The sequence below is a fragment of the Thunnus albacares genome, chromosome 18, assembly GCF_914725855.1.
Source record: "Thunnus albacares chromosome 18, fThuAlb1.1, whole genome shotgun sequence".
NCBI classification, from domain to species: domain Eukaryota; kingdom Metazoa; phylum Chordata; class Actinopteri; order Scombriformes; family Scombridae; genus Thunnus; species Thunnus albacares.
Genome location: NC_058123.1, coordinates 2,698,772 through 2,723,130, shown reverse-complemented (window position 1 = coordinate 2,723,130; position 24,359 = coordinate 2,698,772). Strand labels below are relative to the sequence as shown.

The 24,359-nt window shown below is 39.5% G+C and overlaps 1 protein-coding gene across 1 annotated transcript in view; it reads right to left on the bottom strand.

Moving 5' to 3' along the window:
• Nucleotides 1–24,359, bottom strand: part of LOC122968041 (oocyte zinc finger protein XlCOF6-like) — an 813,118-nt gene that overhangs the window by 709,138 nt on the left and 79,621 nt on the right. The gene's annotated exons all lie outside the window — the stretch shown is intronic.

Here is a 24,359-nt window from a genome sequence, read left to right as displayed (position 1 = left end):
ACATATGTTGAAGAGGTGGCAAGGTATAAAAGATCCCAGCTCAAGTCGGCTTGTTGTTCATTGTATTTGCATGCGACAGGAAATAAAGCCATATTCAAACTTATGCTTCTTTGTGTGTCTCACTCTATTCGGATCATCAGAAATACATAGTTACAATTCTGCATAGAGAAGAAGAACAAACATCCAACTGAAGGAACAAGAAGAAGAAAAACACAATTTTGAGTGGAGGGAGACTTTAATGATCAGGTTGTTCTCATTTTATTGGTAAAAAACTGTAATCTTGGTGTCATTATGCTTCCTCCAAAACATATTTGTTGTTGAAAATTATAGAAGTGACAGCAGCAGAATGTAAATGTGATCCTTAGGAGACGAGGTTCCTCTTGCACACTTGACTTTAGTCTGTATGGATCATCGCTGAAGGAAGCAATCAGTGTTGTCTTTCAGAGAGCCACAGCTGCTCACGGTGAAGACTCCGGGATAAGGAGGTACAATCAAGGATTAAGTCCTGGTGTAAAATATCAGTTGACAATCTTATTACCTCTTTCTGCCGCTCTAACAAGCTATGATGTCACCCTCAATTAACCTTTTGGTCCGGTTTAATCAGATTTCAGTGCTCACAGGATATCTGGTGCACATAATAAAAGCTGGAAACTGGAAGGATTCAGATTAATTCAAATAACTCATCCAAATGGACACACACACACACACACACACACACACACACACACACACACACACACACACACTGAGTTTGATATATATTGGCAGTGTGGGGAGACCTGGCGCCAAGCTCTTATCATTACTACAAATCAGTTTTTTTTTTTTAAGTGGCATAAAACTATAGGCTCATTCGAGATGAGCCAGGCCTGCGCAGATGCACGTCAGTTAGATTTGTGTCCGACTTGATCCCGACTTGCTCTGACGTAATGCACACGTTTGCGATGATAACCTCATGAGATCAAGGTGGCCGGGCGCCGCAGCTGCGCTCCGCTGACTGCAAAACCTCAGGGCATGATGGGAAAATTTTATTTGTTTAGCACCTTTCATACACAATGGCAGTTCAAGGTGCATAACATCAGCATAAAAAGCAATTGATCAACATGATCAAATCGTTTGATAGTAAAGTTTTAAAACACAGAAATATATCATAAAAATGAGTTGAAAGTCAGTTGAAAAATAGTTGTCCAGCCACACACACTCAGGTGAGAAACTGGCCTGGAATAAACCGGAGAAAACTGAAAGGTTTTAAGTTTTCTTTTAAACGTAGTGACTGATCTCATCTGGTAGTTTGTTCCAGAGAGCAGCACCAAAGTAATTAAAAACTCTCTCTGAAGACTTGGATCTTATTCTGGGTACAGTTAGACGACAGCTACCAGTTGACCTGAGGGGTCTGGTTGGACTGTGGTCAGTGAGAAGGTCAGTAATATACTGAGGAGCAGGGATGTGCAGAGATCCCAGTATTTGTATTTGTATCTGTATTTGTTGAAGCAGCAAAATTATTTGTATTTGTATTTGAATTTGTATAAAAGTGGAAAGAGGCTTAAAAATCCCGTTTTTGTTTTTCTTGCACTTTTAATTTTAGAAAGTTTTTGAAGTGTTCATGAATAAACTACCTTACGAAGGAGGTCCCCACACCGGGTCTCGAACTGGAGTCTCCCAGATCATAGAAGACTGTGCTGACTACTGGGCTAAAACTTTACTCATCGTCTCTTTGCAGACAGACCTCTACCTATTTATACACCCATAACACAGAGACAGCACACTGTGTAACGTGTAGAGAAGAACTTCAAAGGTGATTCTTGCTTTGCACTTTTCATTTATTGCCTATTTTTTACAACCTAACTTTGTGGAAAGGAGAAGGGGAACAACAGGTTATGGAGAGTCACTTGGGAGCACTTCATGTGTGTCAGTAGTTCAGCTTTATCTCTGGGGAACACCCCCAACTCCAGGAGTGATGTCCAAATTAGGAAATGTGCGTCATGTAGCAGGTGGATGTGACTCCCCTCATTGAGACCTGCTGATAGACGTAACAGCGGAGCAGAGGAGAGACACTGGAATAGCAATGTAACTGACCTGTGTGCTGGTATTTAACTCTTTTTTTTTTCTTCCCGAAAATAAATAATTTTTAAAATATATGTACTTAATAAATATTTGTAAAAAAAACCCACTATTTGTGCTTTGCCGAATAACGTATTTGTATTCGGTTACACCCCTACTGGTGAGCCAAACCATTAAGTGCTTTTTAGTCTGTCAGAAGAATTTTGAAGCTGGTTTTGTGCTGTACTGGGAACCAGTGAGGAGATTTAAGAACTGGTGTAATGTGTTCATATTTGCGTGTTCATGTAAGGAGTCTGATCCTGTACTAAGAATCAAGATGTGAGGTCGATGACAACTTTTATCAGCCAAAGAGACAGAAAACATCCAGTAACCAATTACAGATAACTTACAATATGAACATGAATTAATTATTTAATTTTTGTAAGCATTATGAACTGAATAACTGAAACTTTAGATTGATTTTTTTTTTGCATTTTACATTTTTAACCACAAAAGAAAAAAAAAGACCAATTACAAACAACACAAATACACAACACAAGGACAGCACACAAGCAAAAACAAATAATTATAATAGACTTGCTTAGGAAATCATTACATCACTAATCCTTCTTGACAGGACTTCTCCATCCTACATACAAGCATCAGGTTCCTATTTCATTGTACTGGCTTTATATCTTGAACAGTCAGAACTCTTCTTAACTTCAATATTTCTTATTTATATAGTCTGTTATAAGTGTCAAAGGTCCATCTAAGCCGCAGCCTCCATAAAGCCCCTGCAGGGTTGAGGCAGCACGTTCCATCATTATCTATAAAGTCCTTTAACCAGTGATTCAAACAAAAATTTGATTTTCTTACTTTCCAATTCATAAGAATGATCCTTTTCACAGAATGGGAAGCCAATGTTATCAGGCATTGTGTTACTGCAGATTTCATTCTATCCACTTTAACTCTGAACAAACACATGTCTGGGCAACATTATGGCTTTTAAACTCCTTATTAATAAGCATCTTCCCTGCAGCAGTGAATAATGGGTTCTCCCATAATCAACATGAAGGCAAAACAAATCCATTGATTACACATTTCTTTTGGATTATCTTTGCTGTTTCACATGAAAAACTAATAACTGGGCTCTTAATGTTTGTATTGACCTTTGTATAATACCACAAACAAGAAAGGGATACTTGATTTTTACTCTCACCAACAATTTTCAGTCTAACTGCTGGCCTCACACTGTTGGTGAGCTATTTACCATTAAAGGCCAAATACTATGTATATATTTCTGATATCTCTAATCCCCCTTTATTTCTTTGCACTGTCAGTTGATTAAGACCGATTCTTTTTTTTAAACAACGTAACGTAAAATGACCTCTGATTTGTATTATATCTTATTATAAGTTTTAAAACAATGATTAACTTGCTTTGATCTTGTATAAACTGTACATTACAATCATATATATTTGATATTAAATGTTTGGATTCTATTTGTTTTAGTCTCATCGCCAGCATTTTGCCAGCCTCGTCACCTGACTCCGAGTACTTTAAGTTTAAAAAATGCAAATGCAGCTTCTTCTATTTCTTGCAATTGTGCTCTGCAAAGTAACACAGACCCTTAATATGTGATTGTCTGGTTCCTTCATATGTCACTTTTCAAGCCTGTTCACTTCCTCTTTTACAAAGTTTTTCCTTTCATTCTTCTCCCTTTTTTTTTTTAGCAGTTGAGTGACTAATTATCCATCCCCTACATGCTTACCATACTATCTGTACTGATGATACGGAGCTCATATTCAAAGTAAAATACTTATTTATTTTGGCCTTTATTGAGGAGATACATTTTTCATCTCCCAGGATTGAATTATTTAATCTCCATAGTTTTGTTTTATTTACTTCAAAGGAGAAGTAAAAGCAGACAGAACAGAAATCGCGGCATGATCTGATATAACTAAACTTAGCACAAAAAGTACGGAAATTTGTGTTTGCTAGATTATTTCTTTGTTGTAACAATGCTTCTTGGCAATACATCTTATACCGTTGGAAAGCCTGTTTATTTTCCTTTTGAATGGTGCCACATTTGTAAGGAACATGTATTTGAAGGATGAGCAGCAGAGCTGAGTATGTGGGTTGCGCCCATGAAAAATTTGCCAAATCTACTTTGCCAATGCCAAACAGCTTATTCTGCCATTGACTCTTGTTTGGTGTTTGGTGGATTGGATGATTGAAGTTTGAAGTTTGAAGAAACAAGACATATTGGCAATTTAAGAATTTATTCATTTAACAAACAGGAGCCTCCGTAGTGTGTGGAAGAACTATACACAGCCACAACACCTCCTCCTCATGCTGGTCACCAGCCTAATAAATAAACAGGCTTTCCAACGGTTCCAACAGATTTATTGCCAAGAAGCATTGTTACAACAAAGAAATAATCTACCAAACACAAATTTTCCTTTCTTTTTGTGCTAAGTTTATATTATGAATTTCAGAATTAACCACATTTTAACCATCTGGCAAGATAATAACAAATAGTCAATCCTAGTATATGAGTAATGGACCTTTGAATAAAATGTATATTCTTGTGCATCCTTATTAATACATCTCCAAATATCTGTTGTACATGTTGTTGTCTGAAATTCATCAAAAGCTGCTGCAAGCGTGCTGTCAGTTGGCAAAGGCTGCTTGGACCAGTCAACATGAGGCTGAGACGCTATATTAAAATCTCCACCAAGTAATATTGGGATGTCTGAGAACCTTGATAATTGAAAACTCAATGTTGTCAGAAATGTAGCTTTCCTAGTGTTAGGACTATGTGATAAAAAAAATGGTGCTTGTCAACATCTAAAGAAGTCCTGATACTATTATGTATCTACTAGGAGTGTGCCCGAATACAAATACGTTATCTGGCAAAGCACAAATAGTGGGGTTTTTACGATAAATTTGTTTCATACAAATATTTTTAAAATTATTTGTTTTTGGGAAGAAAAAAACAAAACATGTCAAATACCAGCGAGCAGGTCAGTTATAGTCGCTATCTCAGTATCTCTCCTCTGCTCCGCTGTTGCATCTATCAGCAGGTCTCAATGAGAGGAGTCACATCCACCTGCTTCATGACGCATATTTCTTAATTTGGACATCACTTTAAATTTCATCCTTAATTTTCTAAAATTATAAGCGTAATAAAAACAAAAACAAGATTTTTAAGCCTCTTTCCACTTTTATTCAAATACAAATGATTTTGCTGCCTAAACAAATACAGATACAAATACAAATACTGGGCACATTTCTGCACATCCCTAGTATCTACCTTCCTTGTCAGAGTTACTTCCAGTGGTTTGAATGAGGTAGTTTTAACAATCAAAATACTGACATCTTACTGTAGGCAGAAAAAAAATGGCCCACCCACCTCTGTTTTTAATTTTTAAGCAAGCAAGCAAAGTTTATTTCTATAGCACCTTTCACAGAGACCAGTCACAAAGTGCTTTGCAGCAATTTTTAAGATTCACATCACATGAGTTTCTTGTATCATAGCTATGTCACATACCAGGGATTTCAGATGTGAAACTATTTCATAACATTTAAACTGTTTGATATTACATTGACATTTCATATACATAATTTATAAGATTGATATAATCTTAATATAGGCAGGCTCTACTGGTTCTGGTAGAGCTTACTGTCCCATGGGAAGACCGGATCGAGGAGGCTAATGAGCACAAAAGGGCCAAGTACGCTGAGCTGGTGACGGAGTGCAGGAGCAAAGGCTGGAAAGCCCGCGGTGAACCATTTGAGGTGGGGTGCCGGGGTTTCGCTGGCCAGTCATTACACCGAACCCTCAAACTCCTTGGAGTAAAAGGCCAGCTGTGCAAAAGAGCCATCAAGAACATCATAGAGGCTGCGGAGAAAGACTCAAGATGGCTGTGGATCCGGAGGGGGGATCCTTGGAGTAGTGGGCCACTTGGACACAAGTCGGGGGCTGATGATCTAAGGACCCGAAACACCCTAGGACCTCGAGTTCATCACTGTTGATGTGTCCAGTTTACTCTGTTCCTCTGACGTTACCATAATACAACATAAAAATAACACAGACAGGTCACGTAAAATATCACCATAATGGAATAAGCAGCACATAATATAGGGACCCATTCTCCCTCCCTTGTCCATGATCCAAGAGTTTGAGTGTCCTTCTTAGCAGTGACAGACCTCACATCAATTCTAATTTCAATATACTAATATTACTACAATAAAGATAGTCCATATTTGTCCGGCGGTTGTAACGCAGAAAAAGAGAGAAAAAAATTAACACTAAATTATAAACTTTACATTATAGATCAAATCAATTCACTGACCTGGAGTCCATATTGTAATTAACCAAAAGCTGAAGGGACACGTTTTACCAGCTGTTGATGCTCCTCTTCAGGAGTTTTATAGTTTTGTTTTTCCCATCCAGTGTCACCTGCAGTCTGGATGGGTAAAGCAGGCCAAAGCGTATATTATTTGCATCCTGGAGCATCATTTTCAAGTCTGAATAGGCAGCACGTTGCTGTTGTATCTCTACTGGATGATAATTGAATATGTATAATATGAGTAGAATGGTTTTCTGTGCCACTTTAATCCTGTCTTTGTCAAATCCTGCCTGGACTTTGTTTGTTTTTCTGGACTTTTTGTGTTTTTTGGGGTTTTCTGTGTTCTGGTCATATGGTTTTGCTTGTTATGATTTGGGTGTTGGTTTAGAGGACTGCATTATTAGTTAGTTTATAGTGTTGTGTGCTTAAGTTTGTGCAGTTCTGGGATAGTTTGGTTTGTGCTGGATTGTGGTTTGGAGTATTGTGTTTTTGGTTTTCTGGTTTCTCCTCCTCTCACCTGCCCTGCTCCCTGTGTTTTCCCTGGCCAATCGGCTCCCTTGTCTGTTCACTCCCCTCTCCTGAGTTCTCCATCCATCTCCCCACCTGCTGCACCTCATCTCCTTGTCAGTTCAGTTGCTCTTTATGTCCTGGTTTTCTGTTCAGTCCTTGTTGGGTCATTTGTTCTGTTCGGTGTTCTGTTTCACCCTGTGCCGTCCTGACCTTTGCATCATTAAAAGAAGATTTCTCTGAACTCTGCATTTGGGTCCATTCCTGCTAAACCCTGTGGCAGTCTTGGCTGTTGTACAGTATTTTTAGTATTGACTGGTGTTCTCCTTTATTTGTTTGCACATTACAAAGTACAGTTTATACAATATTAAAAGATTTGATATGTACACAAAGACATTCAGTATACATACGATATATGTTACAAAAACAGTAGTAGCTACAAGCTTGAATATGTTGATATTTCATTAAATCGGGATCACATCTACCAGGATGTAAATATTTCTGTGACTTCCTGAATATTCTGCTGCTGCTGTGCAATAACCCTGCAACACTATAATACCCGCTGTACCTCCAAATTATATTATTTTACTTTAAAGTACAAAATGTGCAATATAACATATGCATATCATTCTATACTGTACATAACCACCTACTGTATGTATATAAAGTAACATCACTTTTTTACCCATTCAGTATTTATTTCAGCATTTTTTGCACTTTCAACCTGTATATAAACATTGTTTGTTGTTGTTGTATCTCTTGTTTTCACTCTCTTGCTTGTACATAATAGTCACATGTTTATGTTTAATTATCTTTGTTTGGCAAAAAGAAAAAAAAAAGAAACATCAGATATAAGTACCAACAGAAAAACAATATAGACCATATCTTGCTGGTATGAACATTCATATACAGTCACAGATATTATTTCCCCTTTATTTAACTTTCTCCAGAGCTTTTGATAAGGTGTCAATAACGTTTCCCTTCGCACCTTTGGTTTGTGTTATCTAGAGTTCCAGAAATGATGTCTAATAATGAGAAACTCCACTGGAATATCTGAAGTTCACGGGGAGGCTTCCAACTTAATGCTAACAACTTTTTAGCAGCTGTCAGACCTAAAAGCAGACGTCTTCTCTGAGATTTGGTAGCGTTAATTACTGAATCATCACTTGGAAGTATAACATTAGGTAAACTAGGAATACAAGTTCTGGTTCATTAGACAGCAAATGTCCATCTTTTGGACCAAAATACATTGTATATAGATAGGTTCCCACTTCATTATTATTAACATAGTGGGCAAACTGGTGTGAGTCAGAGCTGGAACTGGAAGTGTTTCCTCGTCATATAAAATCTATGGATGAATTTAAAATGAGTCATTTGATGGTTAACAGTTTGGGATGAGAGGGCCACATTTTTCTATCCTCTTCTCCAATTATTCAACTCCTACCTGCTCTGTACGGCTTGTTGTCTTTGTGCATCTTCTGAACAATGTTGCATATTTACAGCCACTAGAAATCAATCAATCGTTTAATGACCACACGACCGAGGTCGGTGGAATTTGCTTTTGGTACAGCATTTAAGGAAGCTTATAACAGACGTGTCAGACATAGAACAGATGACAGCTTAACACAGACATAGACGCAGATTTACACAACAATATCTACAGACACTATATTACATTGGAATGACATTTAAAGTGCAGGTGCATCAGGTAGGGATTATTGCAAAGATTACTGCGAGGTGTTCAGGGTCCTTATGGCAGTGGGGAAGAAGCTGTGTTTGAAACGGGATGTTTTGGTGGACAGGGATCTATAGCACCTCCTGTGGGGCATCAGTTGGAACAAGTGGTGAACAGGGTGAGAGGGGTCAGAGATTATTTTATTTGCCTTTTTGATAGTGTGTTTTGATATATAGTGATTCAACTGATGGGAGGGGTTTGCCAATGATCTTGAATGCTTTTTTAACTATACACTGCAGTTAGTGACTGTCCAGGCTTCCGTAGCAGACCGTTATAGATGAGGTGAGGATGCTTTCAATGATGGCAGTGTAGAAACTGAAGAAGGAGGGATCGTTTGAATTTCTTGAGCTGTGGGAGGAAAAACAGTCTCTGGTGGGCTTTTTTGGTGATGTGGTCTGTTTTGGTCTTCCATTTGCGTGTGTTACTGATGATGTGCCAAGAAATTTGAAAGAGTCCATTATGGGTTTCCCAGAGATGTGGATGAGGGATTTGGGGGGAGGGGGGGGAGTTTTATTGGCTATGAAAACATAGCCAATAAAACTGACTCTGATCCTGATTCTGAATTGTATCCTACTTGACTGCAGCTCTGTGTCTCTTCCCCGCGCTGCCGCCGTCTGATCCCATCCATTTTCCAGCAAAGACGCAGTTCATCTCCAACAGACCTTTTTCATCCTCCTACAGTTGCCCGCCGTGTGTTTTCTCAGTCATGTCGAGAAAGGCCAGCTGCTTAAACAGATGTGTGATGCCATTCATACTCTCCCCAGAGCATTGATCGGTGTTAATCACCTTCATAAACATCGCCTCGGCGCAGGAAAATAAACAAAGCTCCCTCTTTTTAACCGTTAACATGACTCACGCAGTCTGACAAACTAGCAAACAATAGCGTGTCCTCCCACTCTCTCTCTCTGTAGCCCGATCCGTTCAGTCGGAGCGTTTCTGCTGCTTTGGCCCGGCAACTACCAGAGAGAGCAACAACAATGACACACTCACAAAGACAGGAAGACGGTCCCCCTTTTTCATCCACATTCACACATTAACAATCCTGTAGGACTCCATGTTGTGTAAGCATATGACTCACATTCCTGACAATACCGTGGAGTACTGTATATATTCTGAGTGGGCCACTTCACAAATGTACATGGAGGCTCTTTTTCATGTCTACGGGCAGCAGGTGGATTTAGAGCAGAATTAGCACCAGGATGTAAAAATAGTGGCCTGATTTTACAATTTACATATGATGTTAAAAGAGTTGTGTAACTTTTAACAGCTCTGGTGAATCAGTACTGAAACAATCTGCTGTTGCTGTTGTTATCTACAACATCCCCACTTGTGATGCAGAAATAAGAATCCCATTGACATTTGTAGTCCTTTTAAATTACTAAAAATCCAGACTTGGAACAGAGCTTTTCTCAACAGTATGACATGTGGCTCGCTTTATATGTTTAGATAAGCATGGTAGGTTTTTGAAAAATGATTTAATATCATTGTTTATTCAATATTTATGCTTTTAAAGGTCCTTTAAGGGGGGCCATATCATGCTTTCTGTGATTTTCTGTCATCTATATACTGTTATGATGGAATGTGAAACTTGAGGTGAACCTACAGTACTGTGCAAAAGTTTTAAGCCACCCTAGATGTCTAGATTCTTATCCATTATGCAATACCATCAGGGAGGTGTCTGATCGGTGACCCCAAGCATACAGCTAGAATCATAAAGAACTATTTTCAGCAACAAGAAGAATGATGAGTCCTGCAAAAGATGGTATAGTTTGGCCCCCACAAAGCCCTGATCTCAACATCATGGAGGCAATCTGGGATTACATGAAGAAGCACCTGAGACGGCCTTAAATAATAAATCCACAGAAGAAGATTCTTTCTCCAGGATGGTTACAACAACCTACCTGCAAGTTATCATGAAAAACTGTGTTGCTCACAGCAAATATTGATTTACTTTAGGTTTCTGCTGTTTACTCAACTTTGTATGAAGTTAATTGATAAATTTAAACAATTTAAAGCAATATTTTTGTAAGAATTCTCACTTTACTTTTAGTGTGTAAAACTTTTGCACAGTACTGTATGTAGAAATGCTGCCTGCAAGTCAAAAACCAGGGCTTCAAACTGCCCTGAATGCTTCATTTGGGACGGCTTTTTCTACCTCACCGCTCCACTCTCACAAGGACTTTTTAGAGAATTTTTCCTTATTATCCGAGGTTCTAAGGACAGAGGAGGTTGTATTTTGGCATATAACGAGAGATAACTGAATAATTATCACAGGATTATAACTAGGAAAATGTATTTTTTATTTCACTGTGTCTCTGAGCTGATTGGTTGGGGCTGGTGCTCTCAAACTGGCCTCCGTGAGCTGATTTGGGTTCATAAAAGAGGAGACAGTGCATCAATGTTTAAATCAATAGCAGCTGATCAGTCATATAACTATAGGCCAATTAGTATACTATGTGTGTTTTCAAAGGTTTTGAAAAAAAAGTGTAGCCCAGCATGAAGCACCTGGAATAAAAAACAATTATCTCCATCCATTACAGTTTGGCTTCCAGCCTACTTATTCCACAGAGACTGCTAATTGCTTTTTTATAGGGCAGCTTAAATCCTCATTTCATAGAGGTGAAGCGGTTTTTCTGGATCTTAAAAAGACATTTGACACGTTGATCCATATTCTCATTTATAAACTTTCCAAATTTAATTTTGCTGATAAAACTCTATAATGGTTCAAGTCCTACCTTTCTAACCGTGAACAGTGTGTCATTAAAAATAATGAGAGATCATCGTTTTTAAAGACTAAAACAGGAAAACAGGATTCTGTCCTTGGCCCACTTCTCTTCTGTCTATATATAAATGACTTACCAGAACTTACCGTACGGTCATATACTGTATGTATCTGGTAAAAGTGTTTTGTCAGTCTTTACCCAGTTATCACAGCATTTTACAGTCCATTGCAGCATGGTTTGAAAACTCATGTCTCACAGTCAACATTAAGAAAACTGTGGCAGTTTGCTTCTCTTCCAAGACTCTAAACTATTCTCAGTGTGATGTTAGATTCCCTCCTCAAACTTGAGAAGCATGTTAAAATGGTGAGCAAGGTTGCAGAAGCAAACTTACACACATTTAGACTCATTACAGGCTTTTTAACATATCATGCTGAAAATAGTTTTATACACTCCATCATCTTTTCACATTTAAGTTATTGTGTTACTTTTGGTCACAAGCATCATTTACAACAATCAAGCCTCTTATGATGATTTATAATTGAGTAATTAAAATTCTGGACAGGAAACCAATAAGACACCACTGCCAGTTTTGATCATTTCATTAAATTTGCTAACCTTCAACTCATCTATAAATGCCTAAATAACCAGGCTCAGGTGGTCAGTGACCTGATGGTACCTCTCTGGGTTTCTGGCTCAGTCTGTATTTGTATAGCGCCTTTCTAGTCTCCCAGCCATTCACACACTGATGACAGAGGCTGCCATGCAAGGTGCCAACCTGCTCATCAGGAGATCTAATCTAATACTCATTCACACACACACACACACACACTCACATCCCAATGGCACAGCCTTCAGGAGCAATTTGGGGTTCAGTATTTTGCCCAAGGACACTTCGACATGCAGACTGGAGGAGCCGGGGGTCGCACCACTGATCTTCTGATTAGTGGACGACCCACTCTACCTCCTGAGCCACAGCCGCCCCTTACTTCTGACTAAGAGGTGTTCAGTTATAATCCCACAGATGGTAGCTTTGCACCATTGGCTCCTCAGCCAAACACATACACTATTGAAACAGCACATCATCAGTAGGGTAAAACTAACCTGTCTCGTGACGGTCTAAACCCAGCGAGCGTTCCCTATTAGTGGATAAACAATACAACGCTTGGTGAATTCTGCTTCACAATGATGAATAATGAACACTCGGCTGCCACAAGCCAGTTATTCCTGTGGTAACTTTTCTGACACCTCCTGCTTAAAACCCAAAAAATCAGAAGGACCCTGAGGCTCCGATTTCACCGTCTGTATTCATACTGAAAATCATGATCAAGCGAGCTTTTGCACTTCTGCTCCACGGAAGGTTTCTGTCTTCCCTGAGCTCGCCTTAGGACACCTGCGTTACCGTTTGATAAGTGAACCGCCCCAATCAAACTCCCCACCTGCTACTGTCCCCGGAGCAGTTCACGCCCGGCGGGCGCTTGACACCAGAAGTGAGAGTCTGCTCGGGGCTCGCCTCCCTGCCTTACTGAGTAACTGAAAAAATGATGAGATAAGTAACATGAAGCGCGTCTACTAGGAAGTGTAAGGAGCCCTTTAGTAAATCCTCACTCAGACAGACGGCTTTTTCTTGTTCAGGGGATCAAAATATGCAACTTTTTACCAACAGAACTCAAAACGTATCCTGACCGGGAACATTTTAAACTCAAACTGAAACAGTTTTAACGAGGGATCGGACATGTAGTCATGAGTGATCTGCTGCTTGTTGTTTTATGAAACTTTTACAGTATGTTTGTGAGTTGTTTGTGTTTGTGTGCTGCTTTGTATGCACTTTGTTGTTGAATATAAGTATTGTTGTGATTTGTGCATAAATGTATGTATATGTATTGCTGAATCTTGTGCAGTTTCATATTTATTTTACTGTTGAGTTTTATGTATCTTAAAGGCCTATCTAGAGGGTTAGGGTATTGCAAACTAGCTTAGGCTATAAATGCTGTGGTATGTGGCATAAATTCATGCTATATACTTGTCCCTAAACAAATAAACATTAAATTAAAATGAAACATACAGTGATAGACAACCAGGGTGATTATTGATCAGTAAAATATGAACTTTGCAAACTAAGCATTCAGATGGCCAAGACCTGCAAGATATTCTGTAGTTAAAGGCAGGAAACACAGAGTGCAAATACTAATATTATCATCATTTAACTGTAAGATGTGAAGAAGCTTCATTAATTAATGATTCTCAGAGACGGGAGCATCTTTCCGGCCCTCCTGAGAGTTCACTCTGGGGTTTTCCATCTTATTAAATGCTGATATGACAGAAACACACACGTACTGTATTTGAACATACTCACACATTATGTCACTTTCTGTCCCATTAGCGGCTAATTAAGATGTGAATGATCTCCTTGGGGGGAAGTGTTCTACTTAACTGCCTTTCAAGCGGCTCCTGGTCCCACATTAATCTCTCTCCCCGGAGGAACATGGATATCGATCGGCTTTTCCCACGACATCAATCTCACTTGGAAGAGATGAACAAGATTAAAGCAAGATGAGCATCACATCCGGGAGGAGAGGTGATGATGACCTCTATAACACTGCAAAAACACATCTATAAAGAAGAAACTGACTCTAAACAATACATTGATGATTATATATTACATTTTTGTTAAAATTTCTCAATTGTACATTATATCATACATTTTCTTGTGTGTTTTCTTTGAGATTTGTCATGAACTGAAACAATGTTATTAATGATTTAATTAGTGTCAAATTTTAGAATAAATGTTTCTCTGTGCAGTTTCACAGAAATTAAATGACTTCAAGCTTAAGAATTTCTCTATTTAAAGTGATTTTAAGATCAGTAGTTTTAACCATAACCCACAAATCATTAACATTAGCATTAGCTTGTTGTTGCTGTAAACCCGGGGCCAGTTCAGCATACTGCAGAGGCCAACAAAGATTCTGCAGGGGCCGGGAAGAAGACTTCTGAAAGTAAAAGACAAGTTCACAGCCACTCTCAGCAAGAGAAACAAAAGCACGAAAGCAGAGATCTACAGCATGTCGTGGAGGGGCTGAGCACGCTAATGCTAAGCTGGCTGGCTGCCAAAGCACTCCAGTTGGTCACCAGGCTGGATGACGTCAGCTGGGACTCCAAAGAGACTGTAAAACAGGAGTTCCCGAAGCTTTTCTGTTCTATTAAGCAAGATCGAGGGTGAGTGCAACATTGTACTGAAGCTGGGGGCAAAGCCTTTTTCCCTCTTGACGCTCAGGCACCTCTTGCTCCCTTTCTACCAAAGATTAAAGACAAGCTGAACCACATGGAGCAGCAAGGGGTTATCACAAAGGTGGAGGAGCCCACAGCATGGTGGTGGTGCCCAAGAAAGATAAGCATCCACTCCCTTCAGTGGAAAACACCCTGGGACAGCTTGCCGGAGCCAAAGTGTTTTCAAAGCTAGATGCCGACATCTGCCTCGAAGAGCAGGATAAGGTTCCTGGGGAAGATCATCCAGGCATCGGGGGTCAGCGCAGTCCCTGACAACCTACCTACGGAAATTCCTGCCTCACTTAGCTGAAAAAACACGTCCAGTCGATCTGCTGAGGGGGTCACACATGAAGGCCTGGGGGTTACCACAGCGGCAAGAAGAAGAAAGAACACTAGCGCTGTATGATCCAAATGTTGAAACGTTGGTCTCTGCTGATTCGTCGTCATATGGGATGGGCGCTGTTCTCTTCCAGTGGCAAGACAACCCAGAGTGGAAACCAGTGGCGTGTGCTTCAAGATCTCTCAGCAGCACTGAACAGCGATACGTCCAGATCGAGGAGGAGGCACTGGCCTCCACATGGGCCTGCGAGAGGTTTGCAGAGTTCCTCATTGGGAAAAGTTTTCATATTGAGACAGACCACAAACCTCTGGTTCCTCTGCTGGGCTCAAGGAACCTAGATAAACTCCCACCGTGCATACAACATCTCCACATGCAACTAATGACCTTCTCCTTCACCATATCTCATGTGGCCGGCAAAGATATTGCAACTGTGGATGTGCTGTCCAAAGCAATAGACGGGGCTACAAGAGGAAGAAATCAACCTGTATGCTGACTCTGTCATAGCAAGTCTGCCAGCTACAGAGAAGAGGCTCAGAGAAATCCAGACACACCACGACAACAATGACATACTACGGCAGCTGAAGAAGTACTGTGTAGAAGGATGGCTAGACAAGTGTTCGATCGCAAGAGTGTTCCAGCGCTATCTGCCATTCTCAGGTGAGCTAACAGTTCAAAATGTCTTACTTATTGGCAGCAGAATAGTAATCCCAGCATCACTCAGAGCAGACATGCTGACCAAGCTGCATGAGGGGTCATCTCGGTATAATCAAGTGCAGGGAGAGAGCTAAACAGTCAGTGTGGTGGCCAGGCCTCAGCAGAGAGCTGACAAAATGATAGAGAGCTGTGACAAATGCACCGGTGAGAGAACCTCAGAGAAACGATGCTGCTTACTGAGTTCTCGTCGAGGCCATGGTCTACTGTAGAAGCAGACCTATTTCAGCCCTATTTCCTCTCAAGATACTTCGAAGTAGCTAAACTAACATCCGCAACATCAGAAGCAGTGATCCAGCACTTCAAGTCTATCTTTTGCCATATCATGGGACACCAGAAGTGGTGCGCTCAGACAACGGACCACAATTTGCATCTGAGTCCTTCCAAAAGTTTGCACAAGATGGGAGCTTCAGCCATGTGACATCCAGTCTTTGCTTCCCACAGAGCAGTGGGGAGGAGGAGCGGGCTGTAAGGACAATCAAAAGTCTCCTAAAGAAGTCCAGAGATCTTTATCTTGCCCTTATGGCCTTCCACGCTGCTCTTCTGGCAAATGGACACAGTCCCACTGAGCTACTCATGGGGAAGAAGATCAGAACAACTGTTCCTGTCATTTTATCCCAGCCCAGCCCAGCATGTGTAGACATGCAGAACCTGAAAAAGACATGGTATTATGTGTGGGTCAAATACATGCATGCAGTGGTGTCTCCAGCAGACACACCGAGATCCTACGTCATCGAGACGCCCAGAGGCACCCTGGGAAGAAACTGATTCCACCTCTCGCCGACCTTTGTCAACAAACTCCGGCGTATGACAGACGTTATCCTGCCAGAGTCACAGGGACTCCAGCTTACTGAGAGAACTATGTGAGGTGAACACTGACATTAAGTGAACAATGGGACAGAATAATTCCCTACACTCAGATGAAGGGTTTGGACAGTCTAACCCATCCCTTTCACACACACACACACACACACACACACACACACACAAAGAAAAAGGGTTGAGAAGTTCATACTTGCAAAAATTTGATTATGGTGATGTGTTTACAGAAGCACATGTTGGAAAAATGCTTCATATTAGTGTTAGATACCAGTGGTTTCACAGATAAGCTAGTAAGTGAAAGGAAAAAAAAGCAATAAGTGTTCTTAATGATAGTGATATCATCTGTTTTGATAATACTTGAATCTCCGAACTGATATTCTGTTACAGTATGTTGAGGAGAAGAAAAGAGCTTTTCATTTCAGTTTTCAATGTGGTTATTCATGCATCTCGGCGGGGAAAAGGACTCTTATCTAGAACGGTGATGGGTCCCAATGATGTATTGTGTTCGGAACAATAAAGTTGTTGCTTGAGTGCCGTAATGCTCGCGGTCGTGTGCTTGATGTCTGTCCTCCATATCAGGTTTTTATTGTACCTGTAAACAATAGAACAGTTGGTAGATCCATTCATTGTTGGTTTGCAAACAAGAGATTTGTTGACAATTATAATAAATCACCAGCCTTACCCTTTAAATGCAATATAGTGTTAATAAGTGTTATTTCATTTGAAGTAGTAGACAGTTACTGATAGGAGAGCGGTTTGATCATAGACATAGAAGCCAAAGCAGATAATTACTGGTAACTATTTGGTTTTGTGTGAACATTAACATATAATTTATGAAACTGTATGTTGACACAATGACAGTTTCTGTCTCTGGCACATACCACAACTGCAAAACTGATAGTTTAAACTTATCTCACGGCCTGCTGCAACACTGATGTGTTGAGGCAGACTGGAGCCAAAGTGAATCTCATTCTCCAAACAATGGAAGAAGCTTCTGCAGCTCATTTTTCATCCTCGTCTGTACACCTTCAGTCCAAGTACGGTAAGAGGAGACGGATAGAAGCTATTAAGCCAGAGCTACATACGGGGCCACTGAGTAATACTTTGACCTCTAAAAAACAACCAGATAACATCGTTTCACTGCTGAACTACTGGACTTGTTTGAACTGAACAGCTGGTACGCTGTTAGTTCTGTGTGACAGCTGAAAGTACAGGAAACCATTTAGTAAACCTCATGTGGGATCTGGCTGGTGTGTCTAAACCAGAGATGAAAACTATGACAAAAAAGATTTGTTGATGATATTTTAGCCAAAGATGGACGAACAAGTGGACAAACTCTGAACACTGTGTGCCAAATAAAGATAATAATTGATTAAAGGATCATATTTTTCACATCAACACACAAGCTCACAAAATCCCAGCTCACTATGTCTCTATCGCAAGCATCATCCTCACATAAATAACAAGAAATAAAATAAATTATCAGTTGCCAGACTGAATAAAAGTTGTCAGTCTCGTCTTTAAAAAAGAAAGGAAATTAAATAATAAACACCAGCTGTAATTAAACAGTAACAATGAACATATAACAGCTTTTTTATTAGGCTGTAATATCTGAACAGCAGATTTTTATTCCACCTTCCTCCGACACGACACAGACTACTTTCATTGTCTCTTTGTCATATTACATCTTGCTTCAGCTCTTTTATGAGATGAGGTTAATGAAAGCAGTAGATGAGTGATTTAAAATATTAATACCCAGAAAGTGTTTCATAAAAGTTTCGTGCACGGTGGAAAGTTCAACTACTGAACATCTGTCTGTCTGTCTGCGATGTCAGCGAGTGCTTCTTCTTCTCTCTAGCTGTAAATTAGTCTTTGTGTGTGGGACACAAATGGAAAAGGAAAGGAGAGAGATAAATAGAGACCTAATATAGTGACCTCCCTGAATAAATGAGAATGTGGACATGCAGTATTCAGAGGGTTCAGTGACTGCAGTCACACTGGTGGGACTTGTCAGACCCTCAACTCAAACTCCCTGCACTTCAGCATTAATGATTCAACTGCAGTTACCTGGGGATTGAATATGTGATCTGTGTTTTATATCGCTCCTACAGCAGGAGAGTTAATGGGAAATATTTAGCGGTGAACTCTGTGTGCCTCCCTGGCGGCATTTTGACCCGTTTAGACCATTTAATGCAGAGCTGATAGTGATCATTAGGATTCCCTAAACCCTGAATCACTGGAGGCTGAGCGCTGAGACCCACAGTGTTGCGTGTCACATCCGGGAGAAACCTGCTCAAGCAACTGTAAAGTATCTGCATCAAGCCTCTGGGATCTACTGAACAAGTCCTGCAACAAGATCCAGAAACCATGAAGGTAGAGCTGCAACGATTAGTCAGTTAATCGATTAGTTGATAATCGAATAATCGCTTGAGTCATTTTTTAAGCAAAACTGCCGAACATTTGATGGTTCCAGGTTGTTAAATATGAGAATTTGCTGCTTTTCTTGGTCTTACAATGTAGTTAATTGATAATTTTTGACAAAATAAGACATTTTAAGATGTCAACTTGCCCTTCAGCATATTGTGATAGACACTTTTCAATTTATTAATCAAGAAAATAACCTGCAGATTGACTGATTATGATTATTTAATCTTTAATAGTAGCCCTACATGAAGGTACAAGTGGATAAATCCGGCTTTATACAAGTCCTCCAATTAAGGAGGGCATATTCTGCACATTTCAAGGTCTGTTTATATTCTGGGGCTCTGTGGGAATATCTCCCAAATTTACTTTAATAAAAGTAAACGCACCGAGAGAATTTTATTCCCCAACTCCCCCTGGGATGTAAATCTCCTCCAAATGGGGCTTAAGACAACATTTTCTTTTCTTAAAGAGGACACATACTCTGCACATTTCCAGCTATATATTTATATTCTGGGGCTCTACTGGAATATCTTTGCATGACTTACACTTAAAAGCATCTTATTCATCTCATACTGGTCCTTTATGCAGCCTCTCAGTTCAGCCTCTGTCTGATACAGGCAGTTTTAGCTCCTGTCTCCTGTTATCAGCCTATTGAGTAGGTGTTATCATCACACATCTGTCCCAAATATATGGGCTAGTAGGGGCCTTCTAAACCTACTAGTAGGTTCAAGATGCTGTTATCACCCAATTATTTCAGTGAGCCAATGTTGGTGGAGCCCAGTAGGCGTAGACGGCCTGTTTTCAGGCGTATGCTGTCATGTGACTGTCAAGTTTCTCTGTAAAAACAAACAGAATGTCTGACATTCCTTTTATTCTCAGTGGAAAATGCAATATTTTAAGATAGTTTAAGCATTGAAATGTGTTTTGATAACATTTCTAGTGAGAAATATGCGTTTTATTTTCATAATCTTTGTTCAGTGAATGTATATGATGTTTAGTTTGTCAGTTATTACGGAGATTCTTTCAGGCTTTCTGTCGTTGCTATGGTGGTTGCTATGGATGCTGAAACCACGTGGTTGCATGTTGTTTAAATCATTCTAATCTGTTATTTGTGTTGCTTTATGTAACTGATGATGTTCTTTCAATAAAAAACGTAGATTTCAGAGTGTCGCCCCAGGGATGAACTGAATTTGAAATCCAGAATTTGAAGCTTTGTGATTGGCTGACCGGAGGACCCATCGCCAAGGAAGTATTTTCCTCACTGTAGCCATGTTAAAGTTTTCTTTTGATGATATCTTTAACAACACAAAAACACAAAAGTGTCCTTGATAACTCAACAGTTACGATACATTAATGTTAAGGCCATCAGCTCTAATTATTCCTCCTTGTAACTATGTGGTTTCAGCAATAGCCATAGCAACCATCATAGCAACAAAAGAACAGCCTGCAACAATCTTTGTAATAGCTTACAAACTAACACATAATATACATTCACTGAACAAAGATTATGAAAATAAAATGCACATTTCTCGCTATAAATGTTATCAAAAAATGCTGAAACTATCTTAAAATATTGCATTTTCCACTGAAAATAAAAGGAATGTCAGACATTTTGTTTGTTTACATATACCTGATAACAGGCCACCTGCACCTACTGGGCTCCACCAACATTGGCTCGCTGAAATAAATAGGTGGTAACAGCCTCGTGAACCCACTAGTAGGTTTAGTCCTACTAGCCCATATATTTGGGACAGATGTGTGATGATAACACCTGTTCAACAGGCTGATAACAGTCAGTTTTTCTTGGGAGGACGTTCATTTTATCAGTATTTGCCTGTCCTGTCACCCATCTGTATATGTATATATATTCCCCACATGTTAGGGAAAAGTGTTTATTTTCAACTCTCACTTCTCTCCTGGAAATTACATTCATTTATAAACTAAATTGTTTTCCCAATTACGTTGCATTCATGTGTAAATATAACCATAAAAATATAAAATTGATGTAGTTTCTAACAGTGGATATTGTACTGCAAGATAGGTTGATGGGGACTTGTTATGTTTATTTCTACAGATTTCTCTCTCTCTTTTGCAATTTTCTAGATATGTTAATTAACATTTTCTAGCAAAACATATTTGCTGTTGTAATTTAGTCGTGTATGAATGTAAACAGATTGTTATTTTGGGATATATGAGCAGAATTCAGAAGAGAGAAAAGCATTTTAAAGATAATAAGCATGTTATTAGGTTCATTATAACAATTTAAATAGAAATGATATTCATCAGATGCAGTGGGACATATAATACCTACCACAGCTTCATATATACACATGTCGAATACAAAGAAGCCTCATGAACAACAGGGAGATAAATAGCCCTCCATTTGTACAGAAATACCACAAATATAGAATAATAACTTTGAAATACACACACCCACACACACACACACACACACACACACACACAGACTGGCAAACTAAAAGCAAGCTTGAAAACCATGAACTGATGATAGCCATTAATTTCAAATTACTGTACAGAGCACATAAAAGTCATCCATTAAGGTCAGACAGCATCAGGACGGAAATGAAAGCGGTTAACCACACTGAGATCTATCATGAAGGAGAAAGCAACAGAATTACCAATTAATTTCTGTTCAGAGCCGCCGATAAAGATGAAACACATGTAAACAAATTCATTCATGTGACTTAATTAATCGATATGCATCACACACACCTTTCATACACCAGTATGTATGTCTTTTTACTACTGAAATCTTCTTTTTTTTCCCCTCCCTGTGAAGCTTCTCTGTAAAAAAAAAAAAAAAATAAATAATAATAATAATAAATCACAAAGTAAAAACATTAGCAGCCACCCCGTTCCATTAGCTGGAGAGGAGGAGGCGAACCAGTCGGAGGAAGGGAAAAGAGAGGTGAAACATGGGGGAGTCAGCTGTGAAAAATGACTGAAAATTGAACCTGAAATAAGAGGATAAAAGGTAGGTGGTGCAGTATGGATTTAATAGGATGGTACAACAGGCAGACTGTGTGATGAAATGTATGCAACAGAGAGATTCATAGAAACATTCCCTCTGATGTGTCCTGCATGCTCTGAAAAATTATGTCACTGAAAAACTGATGTACAAATGACATTTCATTCAACAAATGTTATACTGCACAGACTGTAGTAACCAATATAGCAACTTATATGCTTTGACATACATGTTGTTTGCCCTTAGAAACCTAAATTATCAGCATTTTAAAGTAAAAATTTAAATTGTATCAAATTAATCAAGCTGATTCAACAATTACGAGTCCTGATAACTCCAAATCTTTTTTGGACATTTCCATCAATAGTCTGTATATAAAGATGGACGTAGCAACGCGTGACGTCATCCACTGGTTTCATTGGAGCCAGTTTGAAGCCCAGATTTTCTACTTAGAGTTGCCTTTCATGCTCTGGAAAACACGTCCCACGACCTCAGACCAAAGCTAGGTAGGTACAGTTATCAAGTAACATTAAACTTAGTGAAATATTGCGACAATAGTCCAACTACTAACTAGTTCCGATGCCGGGGAGAGCAGCAGGTGAGCCAACTGTCAATCACAGCTGTCGATCAACACCCACGCAGCAGACACCAAAGCTACTGTAAGTCTTCAAATCTTAGAGCAAAAAATTCCCAAAATGACCATGAACACACTTATTAGAGGTCCTGAATTTAGAGATTGAGACTATAATGACTCGTTGAAAACAATGACTGACTTTTAGTATTTCTAGAGAGAAGTCGAAGCTTTTTGAATGGGAGTCAGTTGGAGCATCGAGCGGCCGTCGGTGGACCTTTAAGGTACTTCAGCCTCAAGACGTGGTAGATGCTGCTTGGCTCCATCGCAGGAACTTTCTCAGGGCACCAAGAAACAATTGAGAAATCAGATTTGTAGTTGAAACTAGCTCCACCTCCAGCAGCTACCACAGTAACATGCTGCTCTAACACTGATGCTTCACTATTAATAATCTAATGATGTCATATATAATAATATATCAGTCAGAGGGACCAAACCACTACTTTTACTGCAATACTTTAACTACATCAAGCTCATAATACTTATTTACCTAAGTAGGATTTTTCATGCAGCACTTTTACTTGTAATAGAGTATTTTTACACTGCTGTATTGGTACTTCTACTTAAGGGTCTTCCATCACTGATCTTATCTTACATTGTACATTGTAAATAAGTCAGTACAAAGGCCAGAGTTTGTGATATGTAGCACAACAAGCTAGTGAAACTGTAAACAGAACTGTGTTCCTGCACATGCTCAGTAGCATCTGCCTTACACAGAACTACTCTCCTGAGACCGAAAATGTGATGCTGTTTTCAGTTTTTTGAGCCATTTCTGAACAAATTAACGTGACCAAACTCTTCATGATGGAGGAACATGTCACCCAGTGCAGCGGTGTGGCTAACTGACGTGTTTTTAATAGTTTTTGAACAACAACGGAGGTCTACGGCACAGAGGAATAAGATATATCAGGCTTTGGATACACACACAATACTTGTTAGTAGATCAGTTCATTGTTGGTTTGGATCCAAACATGAGATTTGTTGACAAGACTATAAATATAGAAAATTGCCAGACTTAGTTAGTCTGGGGAGGTTAAAGGTTAAAATTCTCCTTACTCTGATATGAAAAAAGTTACAGAGCCCACACACCATATAGACAGTAAAGCCGGTGTTGTACTTTCCGCATCTGCAATTATACAAAGGTCCACTAGGGTCCATTAGGGTCCACTAGGGTCCACGTGGCATAAATTTCGTCATCAGAGGGTGTATGTGTAGGCTGTGTGCGGACATCCATGTACCTCAAATTTGTCTTGGAACTCGTCCTCCAAGTAGACCCCAGAAAGTAGTATAAACAGATCAACTACGTGTCAGTGATGTCCACAGCTGTAAGTGTACATCTCCGCTTGGGAGTATATTCTGGGCTTAATGGAGAAGAGTACACAAATGTTTTTTGTTTGTTTGTTTGTTTTGTTTTGTTTACAATATAATGAGTGTATTGGAAGGCAGAAACTGACTTTTAAAAGTAGAATGGGAGTCTGAAAATTTCAAAACATTTCTTCCTTGTCTTTGGCAGTCCTCCAGCTGGTGGCGCCCTAGTCAACCTCCTGATTCTCCTAAAATGGTCCTGCTTTGGAGTGAGAATTTCAAAGATGTTTACATTGGCTGTAATCAGGAGTTTTGTAGAATCAGCTTTCTTATCAGTGTATGATCATTGTCGTTATACCAATGCATGTGTCCTGTGTTCTTGTAAATCAAATCAAAGGAGTGAAGGTGACAGAACACGCTGAGAGCAGCAGTTACGCTGTAAGGAGGCACAGTGGGTGGAAGGTACGAGGGTTGTCCACTTCACAACGTAATACCATGGTCACACTTCAGCATCTGAGT